The sequence below is a fragment of the Microcaecilia unicolor genome, chromosome 6, assembly GCF_901765095.1.
Source record: "Microcaecilia unicolor chromosome 6, aMicUni1.1, whole genome shotgun sequence".
Classification (NCBI taxonomy): Eukaryota; Metazoa; Chordata; class Amphibia; order Gymnophiona; family Siphonopidae; genus Microcaecilia; species Microcaecilia unicolor.
The window spans coordinates 333,564,719-333,579,158 of NC_044036.1; positions in this window are offsets into that span (position 1 = coordinate 333,564,719).

Below are 14,440 nucleotides of genomic sequence, written 5' to 3' on the forward strand. Positions count from 1 at the left end.
CCCCCTCCTCGCTTGAGCCCGGGCGAAGCAAGTTGCACACTTTGGACTGTAAAAGAGCACTGGCCTGTTACGTGGAGCGGACGCGCCCCTTCAGAAAGTCCGCCCATCTGTTTGTTTCTTTTAATCCCAACAAGAGGGGAGTTGCTGTCGGAAAACGCACCATCTCTAATTGGCTAGCAGATTGCATTCCTTCTCTTACGCCCAAGCCGGGCTGACTTTGGACGGTCATGTCACGGCTCATAATGTTAGAGCCATGGCTGCGTCGGTGGCTCATCTAAAGTCAGCCACCATAGAAGAGATTTGCAAGGCTGCGACGTGGGCTTCGATCCACACATTCACATCACATTACTGCCTTCAGCAGCATAGCCGACGCGACAGTCGGTTTGGGCAGTCGGTGCTGCAGAGTCTGTTTGGGGTTTAGAATCCAACTCCACCCCCCTAGGCCCATGTTTATTCTGTTCCAGGCTGCACTCTCAATAGTTGAATTTGGTTTTAGGTCAATTTTGTTTTTTGTCCTCGCCGTTGCAGGACCCAATTGACCATTCTTTGTTGTGTTGAGTGAGCCTGGGGGCTAGGGATACCCCATCAGTGAGAATATTGGCCTGCTTGTCTTTGGAGAAAGAGTAGTTACTCACCTGTAACAGGTGTTCTCCGAAGACAGCAGGCAATATATCTCACAACCCTCCCACCTCCCCTTTGGAGTTGTATTCCTCTAATTCTTGTAATTAACTGAGGAATGTGCCCGGCAGCGGCGGGCGGGAAAGTGGGACGCGCGCATGCGCACTGCATCCGCCCGCGCGACGGGGGACATTTTAGACTTTGTCATGGACTTTTGCTGGAAAGTCCTCCGGGCCGACGTGACGTCACCCTATCAGTGAGAATATATTGCCTGCTGTCTTCGGGAGAACACCTGTTACAGGTGAGGTAACTACTCTTTACTTGTTTTACAAGCAGGGCAGACGCGAGGCGCTGCCTGCAACTCGGCTTCACGACATTTTTTTTAAAGGTAGGTGTCACACTGTACTCCTCCTCTTCCTTTTCTGAGCGGCCCAGACCTATTGCTGCCGCTTAGTACTCAATGGGCTCCCGAGGAGGGCTAACTCTCGGCATCCCCTAACTCTCCTCGTTAAAGTAGATTTAGCTGCAATTTGCTCCACATTTCCCGAAGATTTCAGCTGTTGTCTTTTCCTCTCTCTCATTTTGTTTCTCTTCTTGACTGATTTGGGAAATAGCCCTAGGCGGTTGCTTTTTGTTTGTGTGTGAGCTCAATCACTTATTGCTTTATCTAAACAGGAAGCTTTCTCTACAGAGCTGTAGGGCCAGAGATCATTGCGGAGATAAGCACCTCAGATTTATCCCGGGCAAGGCAAATAGTGTTGGTAGAGTCTGATTTTTTTTTTTTTTTTTTTTTAATTAGAACAGGAATACATTACACAAATTAAGTGAAATGAAAGCAAATAACTTTTTATGCTGAGGTTTCGTGATGGGCTGCAATTACCCTTGTCCGCTGCAAATCTGAGCTGGGGAGTTTGCAGAGCTGAGGCCCACAGTGGCTTTATCACTGAAGGAAAGCTCTCTGACCCCATACTGAAACCTTCCGAGCTTTCTAGTAGTGAATAATAACAAAGCCTGCTGTGGGTACAGGAAAGCCAACAGAAGAAAGCCATTGGGTAGAGTAGAGATCAAATCATCATTGAAAAGGCTGGAACTGTACATAGGGACAGAGCACTGTTGAGACTGTTGTACCTGTCAGCACCAGTTAACATTCTTCTGTGGGGGAGAGGGCAGGGACTTCTGGAAAGGTCTGGCACCACCCAGGGACCTTAGAGCTAGGTTAGTGTGCAACATCTGGAGACTTACAGCCCATGATTGCCTATTCTAAGCAGGGATGTCTGTGTTACTTACTCTCAATCTCCTATAAAGGGGGTGCCTGATAGGGCTGTTTATTTATTTACTAGTAAAACAGGCCCGTTCTGACCAAATGAAACAGGCGCAAGCAAGGTTTTCCTCGGAGTGTGTATGTTTGAGAGAGTGTGTGTGAGAGTGCCTGTGTGTGAGAGAGTGAATGTGCGAGTGTGTGTTTTGACAGAGGAGGAGAGTGAGACCGCTGGGTGCGAGAAGAAAGAAAGGAGATGCCACGGGGGGAGTGGGGGGGGCGCCAACTGATAGTCTGCAGGGGGGCACCAGAGACCCTAGCACAGCCCTGGGGGGGGGGGGGGTTCAGAAAGTGATGGGCAACTGCAGAGAGAGAGAGAGAAGAGAGGGGCACCACCAAAACCTTGGCAAAAAGACACTCAAAATCTATACAGGAAAAACCTACCAAACCATAACAGCCCTGACCCACCTATGAAAAGACAGTGTTATAATATTAGACTGGGCCCTAGAGCACCAATATACCTGCTACTGAGAAACTGGAACAAGCTGGACCTGTTACAGATTCCTACACAGATACTACACGCTAGCAGAATCCTTTCACCTCAGTCGCACATGCAGAACATGGACAGACCCTCAACTAATACAAAATAGGAGACCACAAAAACCATGCACATAAACTGAAATGGAGACCCCCCCCCCCCCCCCAAGAACGCCAGACTCTATAAGCAATGACAATACTGGTAAAAAGAATACATTTTCTCCTGTACTCTGCTAAATACAAAAATAGAAAATATATACATTTCCCAAAGCAGACACATACCAATCCGTAAAAAGTACTAAATATTTTTTCTTTTCTTTTCCACCTCCATTGTCTAGGCACTTTTCTAATTGGATTGGTCCCAATCTGATCCACTTTTGTGCTGGTCTTCTAAATTCTTTTCCAGGTTGCCATTCCATTTCTTTTCTCTTCTGCTCCTTCCTTCTATATAACTGCCTGGTACTGATCTTTTGTAAATGTTTCTTTTTTTCACTTTTCTCTTCTCTACTTCTATATCCACCTGTATTTGATTTTTAAGCCTCATTCTCCCTTTCTTTTGCCCTCTACTACTTAATTGCCTCTCATCTACCTACCTCCTTTTCATTCCATCTCCAGCAATCCCATTTCTCCCTCTGTCTTTCTCCTAATCACCCCTCTATCTTTCACCCACTCTCCCTTTCCATCTTCTGAACTTACTCTCTCAGCCCTCATCTAACCTCCACTGCTTCTCATCCCCTCATCAGCCCCGGCTCCATCCCTGTAGTACTACTAATTGTTTCTATAGCACTACTCACAGTGCTGTACACATTAGATGCAGATAATTTATCTGTCCCTAGAGGGCTCACAATCTAAGATTTTGTACCTGGGGGCAATGGAGGGATAAGTGACTTGCCCATGATCATAAGGAGCTACAGTGAGAATTGAACCCAGGTTGCCAGGATCAAAGCCCGCTGCACTAACCACTCCTCCACTAGCAACAGTCCATGTAGAATCTCCATCTAGAATCTCAGATGGCAGCAACATTCCCTGTAGTCTATAAGTAGAAGTAACAAAGTAGATGACGGCAGAAAAAGACTTGCACGGTCCATCTAGTCTGCCCAACAAGATAAACTCATATGTGCTACTTTTTGTGTATACCTTACCTTGATTTGTACCTGTCCTTTCCAGGGCACAGACCGTATAAGTCTGCCCAGCACTATCCCCGCCTCCCTCCACCGGCTCTGGCACAGACCGTATAAGTCTGCCCAGCACTATCCCCGCCTCCCAACCACCAGTCCCGCCTCCCACCACCCGCTCTGGCACAGACCGTATAAGTCTGCCCAGCACTATCCCCGCCTCCCAACCACCAGTCCCGCCTCCCACCTCCTCCAGCCCCGCCTCACAACCACCAGCCCAGCCTCCCACCACCGGCTCTGCCCACCAATCTCGGCTAAGCTCCTGAGGATCCATTCCTTCTGAACAGGATTCCTTTATGGTTTATCCCACGCATGTTTGAATTCCGTTACCGTTTTCTTTTCCACCACCTCCCACGGGAGGGCATTCCAAGCATCCACTACTCTCTACGTGAAAAAAATACTTCCTGACATTTTTCTTGAGTCTGACTTGATACACTACCTGTCTGTGGCTTTTGCAACTACATTTCAGCATTTCCCCCTTCCATCCACAGGCAGTATATGTTCCCTCTCTCTTCCTTTCTATGCATGGGCACAGTGGCGGCCCTAGCCACTGAGGCAGGGGGCTCAAGCAGCACTCTTCTGCGGTGGCATCACCCCCACCCTTCCTTCCCAACCCCCTTCCCCGAATGTACCTTTTTTCTTGTTTTCTAAAAGGCGGTGGTGGCAGCGATTCCCAAAGGCTGCTCTGCCACCGGTCCCAGCCCTTTCTCTCTACCCGCCCGCCTCTGAGGAAACAGGAAGTTATATCAGAGAGGCGGGCCACAGTAGAAAGATGGGGCCGGGACCAGCAGTAGGGTAGCCTTTGGGAATTGCTGCCCCTGCTGCCGCAGCCCTTTGAAAACCAAGAAAAGGTAAATTCAGGGAAGGGGATTGGGGAAGGAAGGAGGCGATGTCAGATCATGGCTGAGGGAGGTGACGGAGGAGCTGGGGTGGCAGTTTATTCCTCAACTCAGGTGGAATGGCATTGGCAGCATGTTCCCCCCTCTCCTCTCCCTTCCTTTCTATCCATGTGCCTGTCCCCCTCTCCCTTCCCTTCTATCCATGTGTGGCAGGTTCCCCCTCACCTCGCCCTTCCCTTCCATATATGTAAGTGCAGCTTCTCCTCTCTCCCTCCCTCCACCTTCCCCTGTGGGACCGGCGTCACCTCCTTAACTCCCCATCCTCTCTCCCTTCCCACGGGCCCTACAAACTTAAAAAGTTTGCCAGCACTGCTTACAACAGACTCTCTCCAGCGCCTCCACGAATTTCCCTCTGTCACAAGCAGTTGCAACAGAGGGAAGGACCCTAGATCTGGCTGGAGAGAGCTTGTTGTAATTGTTGCCGTCAGTGCTGGTGAACTCTGTAAGTCTGTAGGGCCCGCAGAGAGGGAGGGAGGTAAGGTTGGATTCGCAGGAGGTGTACAGATTTTGGGATGACAAGGCATATTTTTGGGGTGGTACTTGCCACCCTGTAGCAACACCTATAATGACATCATGATATCTAGCTACCAAAGACTGAAACTTTTCACACTAAGGGGGGGGGGGGGGGGGGGGGGGGATGACACTATCACTGTGGGCTACAGTTAGCATGGGTTATTTTACCACTAACTGATGCTATTTTAGTCCAGGTCTCTTTACGCAATAAGATCTAATTATTAATATTTTTAATTTATTTATATTTTGCTCACACCTTTTTCAGTAGTAGCTCAGGATGGTACACTGGATATTTCTCTGTCCCAGGAGGGCTCACAATCTAAGTTTATACCTTAGGCAACGGAGGGTTAAGTGACTTACCCAAGATCACAAGGAGTAGCAGTGGGATTTGAACCGGCCACCTCTGGATTGCAAGACCGTGCTCTAACCATTTGGCCACTCCTCCACTCCGCTAATAACACATCTTAACAGCAGCCCACATGGATAACTTCCCCCCTTAATTAAATAAAAAAGAAATGTCTCGAGAAATGGAAATCACTGCTGTATGAAATAAAAGTGAGCCAAGTACAGGACAATCAAGCCATTGTGACATCACTGATGGGGTTGGCTCTTAGGCGTTGGTGAAATAAGGCATTATGACATCACAATATCAGTTCTGGTTAAATCACTGCTATATGTAATAAAAGTGACATTGTGACATCATTAGGTTGGCTTTTAGGCACTGGTGGAATGAGGCATTATGACATCACAATATCAGCTCTGGTTAAATCACTGCTATACGTAATAGGGCAATCAAGCCATTGTGACATCACTGATGAGATTGGCTCTTACTGGTGGAATGAGGCATTATGACATCACAATATCAACTCTGGTTACCAGAGACAAACTCTTCTCACTAAGACGGGACCTTCTCAACATGAGATACTGCTAAGATGGGTTATTTTACCACTAACTCATGCTATCTCAGCACAGGTCCACTATAAACTATTTTATGCAATGAGACCCAGTTACTAATAACCAGGGTTAACAGTAAAATAACCCATCTTAACAGTAGCCCCCAATGATAATTTCCCCACTATGAGCATGTTTATCAATGTGGGCTACTATTAAGACATATTATTTTACCTTTAACTCATTGTTTTAGCGCAGGTCCCATTTTATATAATTTATTTATTGGGATTTATTAACCGCCTTTATGAAGAGATTCACCCAAGGCGGTACTGAGACCTAGTTACTAATAACAAGGATTAACAGTAGAGTAACCCGTTTTAACAGTAGCCCACATTGATAACTTGCTCCCTAAATGCTTCTCCTGACTTCTGCATAAAGACTCGATTGTGAATTCATTTCCTAGGCCTGCAATTATCCCCACACCCAACAATGCTTTAGCTTGTTGCTGTCGGAAACATATTTTATAGCTCATTCTGACCTCGGCAAGTTATTTGTCTCCTGACCTCAGCGTGGACAGCTTATTTAGTTCAAAATGTTGCTTGAGAAAGACCCTCTTAAGTTGATTCTTGTTTTCAATGGGGCCCAGGGAATCCTTGTGAATGGAACACATTCGAACAAGCAAATTGCGCAAATCATTCCAGGAATGCTCTTTCCCTTGAGCTCTGGCAAAAACAAATTTATCTTTGAAGAAAATGTTTTAAACAGGCACTTGGAATAGGCAGTTAATACTGAATATTAATTTCCAAGGTACATTTTATTAAGCCAGGGTTAGTGGTTAGTCAGTTTGTCTTTATTTTGCAAGTTTCGTTACAGTTTATGAGATTAATGGGTTAGAGATCTTCGGAATACATAACTCGTGAAATCCTTCTCTCTCTTGAGTTCTTTAGGATTCTGGCAAGAGATGTAAATGCATTCTGAAATTCTACAGAGTACAATAGCTTAGAAGAGCCAAGATTTTCCCACAATTCATTCTCTTTCTTCGAGTTTCTGTTATTTCTTTTATGTAGATAACAGGAATCATTTTGTTAATTATTTAATCTGATTTGTATGTCACCTATCAAACAAATTTTAGGTGGATTAAAAGCCCAACATATAAAATACAGTTTTTCAAATACACAAGACACCATTAATAATAATAAAACAAATTCAACATTAACAGTATTTGGATACAGTTAACATCATGGTTTAATTAAAAGACTACAGAAAACAAGCTTTGCAAGTTCCATGTTCTAGTTCCATTTATTATTTGATATACAGCAAATCATAACAAAAAAGTCTATGCGGGTTACAAAATCCATAAAATTAAGGGAGCGGGGAGGATAGAAACATTACCAAGACAGACAGATTTGTGTTAGGAAAACACATGAAGGCAAAATTACATTAGCAATAATAATAAGGGAAGAGGGGAAGGAACAAAATGAATAGCCAAAGTAAAAAAATAAAAAAATTACATAAAAATAAAATAAATAAAATCATGTAAAGTAAAATGAGGCTGCAACCACTAGAGAAGAAATTCAGCTCCCGTCTATTTCTGTTGATGGCTCTCTCATTCTCCCTGTCTCCTCAGCTCAAAACCTTGGGATCATCTTTGACTCTTCGCTCTCCTTCTCTGCTCATATCCAGCAGATCGCCAAGACCTGTCGTTTCTTTCTTTACAACATCCATAAAATCCGCCCCTTTCTTTCCGAGCACGCTACCTGGGTGACACCCAGGTCCACTCCGATCCACTCAGGGCCTCCGCTCTAGGTGCCATTTTTCTCTTTATATCTAATCTTTTTCCAGTTGCTAAAGTACCTCATTCGTTTATGGCCCCTATTCACATTCTCTGCCTAGCCCTGTCCCTTCATAATCTTTTCCCTCACCCCCTACCTCTCTCCGCTACAGGAACTCACTGCCCATCCATTGACTTCATCACCTCACCTTCTCTCCTACCCTCTTCCTCCCTCTTGGCTTTTAATCTCCGTCTCTTTCTTCCCTCCATTTTGCCTTCCCCATTCCACCTAAATACCTCTCGCCTTCGATGCCTTCGTGGCCACACCTCTCCTACTCTCCTCCACTCTCTTTTACTCCTTCTCTTACTCTCAGCCAGTGACATCAATCCCAATCCTGGCCCTCCTCACCAACTATTATCCCAACTCTACAGATCTCACCGTGACCTCTCTAACCTCATCTCTATTCCTCTACTCCCCTCCTCTTCTCTGCCCTTCTCTTGCGCCCTATGGAATGCCCGCTCTATCTGTAACAAACTCCCCTATATCCATGACCTCTTTATCTCGCGTCACCTCCATCTGCTCGCCATAACAGAAACCTGGCTCTGCTCTGATGACTCTGCTTCAGTCGCAGCCCTCTGCCATGGCAGTTATCTTTTTTCACATACTCCTCGCCCTGCTGGTCGCGGGGGCGGTGTTGGACTACTTCTCTCTCCCTCCTCCAGATTTCAACCCCTTCTTCCACCTCAATCTCACTGTTTTCCTCCTTTGAAGTCCACTCTATCCACCTTTCTCTCCTCTGCCTCTTCGAATAGCGGTCATTTATCGTCCCCCTGATAAGTCCCTTTCATCCTTTCTCAGTGACTTTGATGCCTGGCTTGCCTTCTTCCATGATCCTTCCTCCCCCTCTCTCATCCTTGGTGACTTTAATATTCCTGCTAATGATCCTTCCAACTCTTATATTTCCAAGTTACTCGCTTTTACATCCTCCTTTAATCTCCAACTATGCTCCACCTCCCCCACTCATCAAAATGGTCACTGTCTTGATTTCATCTTCTCCTCCAACTGTTCACCCTCTAGTTTCCTTGCCTCTGATCTTCTCCTCTCTGATCACCATCTTATAACTTTCACACAAATCTCCTCCCTCCCAGTCCCGTCCTATCTTATCTAATTTATCTAGGAATCTTCATGATATTGACCCTTCATCTCTATCCTCCCATGTTTCAAACCTCCTCTCTACTGTGGCACCATCCACGTCTGTCAACGAGGCTGTTTCTTCTTACAACAATACTCTGTCCTCTTCTGCCTTAGACACTCTTGCATCTTTGATGACCCGCCCTAAAAGGCATACAAAACCCCAGCCTTGGCTGACTTCTAATATCCGCTACCTACGTTCCTGTACCCGCTCCGCAGAACGCCTCTGGCGGAAATCTCGGGCCCTTGCTGATTTCTTACACTTTAAGTTCATGCTGACCTCCTTCCAATCTGCTCTTTTACGTGCCAAACAGGATTATTATATCCAACTGACCAACTCTCTTGGCTCTAACCCTCGACTTCTGTTCACCACATTGAACTCTCTCCTCAAGGTGCCCCCTCCCCCAACTCCCCCTTCATTTTCTCCTCAGACCCTTGCTGAATTCTTTCATGACAAGGTTCAAAAGATAAACCTTGCATTCTCTACCTTGCCACCTCTCCCTCCACTAGTCCGTTCCCCTCTCTCTCCTCCCCCTCATTCCCTTTCCTCCTTTCCTGAAGTTACTATTGAGGAAACTACACTTCTCCTTTCTTCCTCAAAATGTACCACCTGTTCCTCTGATCCCATTCCCACCCACCTTCTTAATGCCATCTCTCCTGCTCTTATTCCTTTTATCTGTCACATTCTCAACCTCTACTGCGACTGTCCCTGCTGCCTTTAAACATGCTGTGGTCACACCTCTCCTTAAGAAGCCTTCACTCGACCCTACTTGTCCCTCTAATTACCGACCCATTTCCCTCCTTCCCCTTCTCTCCAAATTACTTGAGCGTGCTGTTCACCGCCGCTGCCTTGATTTTCTGTCCTCACATGCTATTCTTGACCCACTACAATCTGGTTTTCGCCCTCTCCACTCAACCAAAACTGCGCTTACTAAAGTCTCCAATGACCTATTACTGGCTAAATCCAGAGGTCTCTATTCCATCCTCATTCTTCTTGATCTTTCCGCTGCTTTTGACACTGTCGATCACAGCATACGCCTCGATACCCTGTCCTCACTTGGATTCCAGGGCTCTGTCCTTTCCTGGTTCTCTTCCTACCTCTCCCTCCGCACCTTCAGTGTTCACTCTGGTGGATCCTCTTCTACTTCTATCCCTCTGCCTGTCGGCGTACCTGTTCTTGGTCCCCTCCTCTTTTCTATCTACACTTCTTCCCTTGGTTCATTAACCTCATCCCATGGCTTTTCCTACCATCTCTATGCTGATGACTCCCAAATCTACCTTTCTACCCCTGATATCTCACCTTGCATCCAAACCAAAGTTTCAGCGTGCTTGTCTGACATTGCTGTCTGGATGTCTCAACGCCACCTGAAATTAAACATGACCAAAACCGAGCTTCTCATTTTTTCCCCCCAAACCCACCTCCCCACTCCCCCCCGTTTTCTATTTCTGTTAATGGTTCTCTCATTCTCCCTGTCTCCTCAGCTCGAAACCTTGGGGGTCATCTTTGACTCTTCTCTCTCCTTCTCTGCTCATATCCAGCAGATCGCCAAGACCTGTCGTTTCTTTCTTTACAACATCCGTAAAATCCGCCTCTTTCTTTCCGAGCACTCTACCAAAACCCTCATCCAAACCCTTGTCACCTCTCGTTTAGAGTACTGCAATCTGCTTCTTGCTGGCCTCCCACTTAGTCACCTCTCCCCTCTCCAGTCGGTTCACAACTCTGCTGCCCGTCTCATCTTCCGCCAGGGTCACTTTACTCATACTACCCCTCTCCTCAAGACCCTTCACTGGCTCCCTATCCGTTTTTGCATCCTGTTCAAACTTCTTCTACTGACCTATAAATGTACTCACTCTGCTGCTCCCCAGTATCTCTCCACACTCGTCCTTCCCTACACCCCTTCCCGTGCACTCCGCTCCATGGATAAATCCTTCTTATCTATTCCCTTCTCTACTACTGCCAACTCCAGACTTCGCGCCTTCTGTCTCGCTGCACCCTACGCCTGGAATAAACTTTCTGAGCCCTTACGTCTTGCCCCATCCTTGGCCATCTTTAAATCTAGACTGAAAGCCCACCTCTTTAACATTGCTTTTGACTCGTAACCACTTGTAACCACTCGCCTCCACCTACCCTCCTCTCCTCCTTCCTATACACATTAATTGATTTGATTGCTTACTTTTTTTTTTGTCTATTAGATTGTAAGCTCTTTGAGCAGGGACTGTCTTTCTTCTATGTTTGTGCAGCGCTGCGTATGCCTTGTAGCGCTATAGAAATGCTAAATAGTAGTAGTAGTAGTCTCTTGTAACCAGAGCTAATATTGTGATGTCATAATGCCTCAGGCCACCAGTAAGAGCCAACCTCATCAGTGATGTCACAATGGCTTGATTATCCTATACTTGGCTCACTTTTATTACATAGCTCTTTGAGCAGGGACTGTCTTTCTTCTATGTTTGTGCAGCGCTGCGTACGCCTTGTAGCGCTATAGAAATGCTAAATAGTAGTAGTAGTAGTAGCTAGAAATGGTTGAAAGGAAGGCTTGGGAGAAAAGGGCACATTTAAATTTCTGAAAAGAGGGTTCAAGTCTAATAGTGACGGGAGATTATTCCATGTTGATAGCATTATAAGCATGTTCTGTTGAGATGAATGAAGACTCCTTGGTGGATAGTAATGAATAAGAAGATTAGCAAGGAATAAAGGAAACCCACATGAAAAACCTGATATACAGTAAAGAGATGTTTAAAGGGACTATGATAAGCCACTGGAAGCCAGTGTTCAGACAGAAAAAAAGCTGTTATTTGGCTGTATCTCCTTTTTCCTAGTATTAACTTGATCGCTGTATTATGGACCAGTTGTAGTTTCCGGATTTGTGTGTGTGGAAGGCAATGATATAGAGAATTTGATAATTGATTTATGTGATCACGATTGCCAGTACAAGAATTCTATGGGAAGGGAGATCAAGAACAGATCGAAGAGATCTAAGCTGACGTACTGTAAAGTTAAAAAAAAACCTTTTACTGACTAAAGCGGAGATTTGTTTATAGAAAGTGATGTCATTATCGATGATGAACCCAAGAGTTTTTACAGATTCTTTTAGAGGAAGGACAGTTTCATGAATACGAGGAGACAGAAAAGACTGCATGAAAGGACTGGAAGATTGCAATGAAGGAACTATGGCATCAGATTTTGATGGATTGAATCTGTAAGGGATCGGGGCAGCCATTGTAGATCGGTGCCGCAAGGGGGGCTGCGCTCTTGCCCCCAATGACCACATTGGACCACCAGGGATACAGGTAGGCCTGGGGGGAGGGGCGGGGGGGTCTTGATGTGGGCTGGGAGTGGGGAAAGGGAAATGGGACTTGATATACCGCCTTTCTGAGGTTTTTGCAACTGCATTCAAAGCGGTTTACATATATTCAGGTACTTATTTGTACCTGGGGCAATGGGAAAGAAGAGAATATTGATGGGGGCATGAGGGGGCTCGGGGGTCTAGTTAAAATAAAAATTACAAGAAAATGTTGTGGGCCAGCTGGTCCGATATTCAGCCAGGGCCCCATAACTTTTATGCAGCCCTGGCTGAATATCGGCTGGACTCGCATAAGTGCCGGGTGCTGGGCACCCAAAAAAATCCTTGATATTCAGTGCCAGTGCCCGGACATGGCCCAGCACTGAATATAGGGAGATAATTTAGCCAGTGATGATCAGCATTTAAAAATACAGACCATCTACAGCTGAATATCGAGGGGATGCTGTTTTTGACTCCACCACTTCCACCGGGAGGTAATTCCATGAATTCACCACCCTTTCTGTGAGGAAGTTATCTCCTCAGGTAACTTCTGAGTCTTCCCCTTTATTCCAGAGCTTCAATTCAATACAGCTTTCTTTACACCATGGGGTCAATTCTATACCCTGGTGTCACAATTTAGGTGAACTGATGCCATATCCTGAGCGTTGGTTTCATAAAGGCATCTGTGGGCCACGATACGGTTATAGAAATACTACCATACAAGGGCATCAGTGTGCCTACATTTAGGTAAGTCCATGTTTGTCACGTCTGTGGCTGGTGTAAATGTTTTCACCTAAATAGAAACATGACAGCAGATAAAGGCCATATGACCCATCCAGTCTGCCCAGCACTATCCCCGCCACCCAACCACCAGCCCCGGCACAGACCGTATAAGTCTGCCCAGCACTAGTCCCGCCTCCCAACCACCAGCCCCAGCACAGACCGTATATGTCTGCCCAGCACTAGCCCCGCCTCCCAACCACCAGCTCTGGCACAGACCCTATAAGTCTGCCCAGCCCTATCCCTGCCTCCCAACCACCAACCCCGCCTCCCAACCACCAGCTCTGGCACAGACCCTATAAGTCTGCCCAGCCCTATCCCTGCCTCCCAACCACCAACCCCGCCTCCCAACCACCAGCTCTGGCACAGACCGTATAAGTCTGCCCAGCACTATCCCTACCTCCCACCACCGGCTCTGGCACAGACCGTATAAGTCTGCCCAGCACTATCCCCGCCACCCAAACACCAGCCCCGGCACAGACCGTATAAGTCTGCCCAGCACTAGTCCCGCCTCCCAACCACCAGCCCCAGCACAGACCGTATATGTCTGCCCAGCACTAGTCCCGCCTCCCAACCACCAGCCCCAGCACAGACCGTATATGTCTGCCCAGCACTAGCCCCGCCTCCCAACCACCAGCTCTGCCACCCATTCTAGGCTAAGCTCCTGAGGATCCCTTCCTTCTGCACAGGATTCCTTTTCATAAGCGATCCCACATGCTTATCCCATGCCTTTTTAAATTCTGGAACAGTCCTCGACTCCACCACCTCCACCGGGAGGCCATTCCACGCCTCCACCACCCTTTCTGTGAAATAATACTGCCTTAGGTTACTCCTAAGCCTATTCCCTCTTAACTTCATCGTATGCCCACTCATTCCAGAGCTCTCCTTCAGTTGAAAAAGGCTCTCTTCCTGTACATAAATGCCCTTGAGATATTTAAACGTCTCTATCATGTCTCCTCTCTCCCTCCTCTCTTCCAGCATCTACATGTTGAGGTTCATAAGCCTGTCCCTATATTTTTTGCGTTCAAGACCGCTTACAAATTTTGTAGCTGCGCTCTGGACCGACTCCATCCTGTTTATATCTTTCTGTAGGTGCGGTCTCCACAACTGCACGCAGTACTCAAAATGGGGCCTCACTAGACATTTATACAACGGCACTATCACCTCCTTTTTCCTGCTGGTCATGCCTCTCTTTATGCACCCAAGCATCCTTCTGGCTTTGTCACTTTTTCAACCTGTTTGGAAGCTTTAAGGTCATCAGACACAATCACCCTCGTCCCGCTCTTCCTTCATACACTGAAGCACTACACCCCTATACTGTACCATTCCCTTGGATTTTTGCAACCCAAGTGTATGACCCTGCATTTTTTGGGATTAAACCTTAGTTGCCAAATATCGGTCCATTGTTCCTGCTTCACTAGGTCCTTCCTCATGTCATTCACACCCTCCAGGGTGTCCACCCTGTTGCAGAGTTTGGTATCATCCGCAAAGAGACAAACCTTACCAGACAGCCCTTCCGCAATAT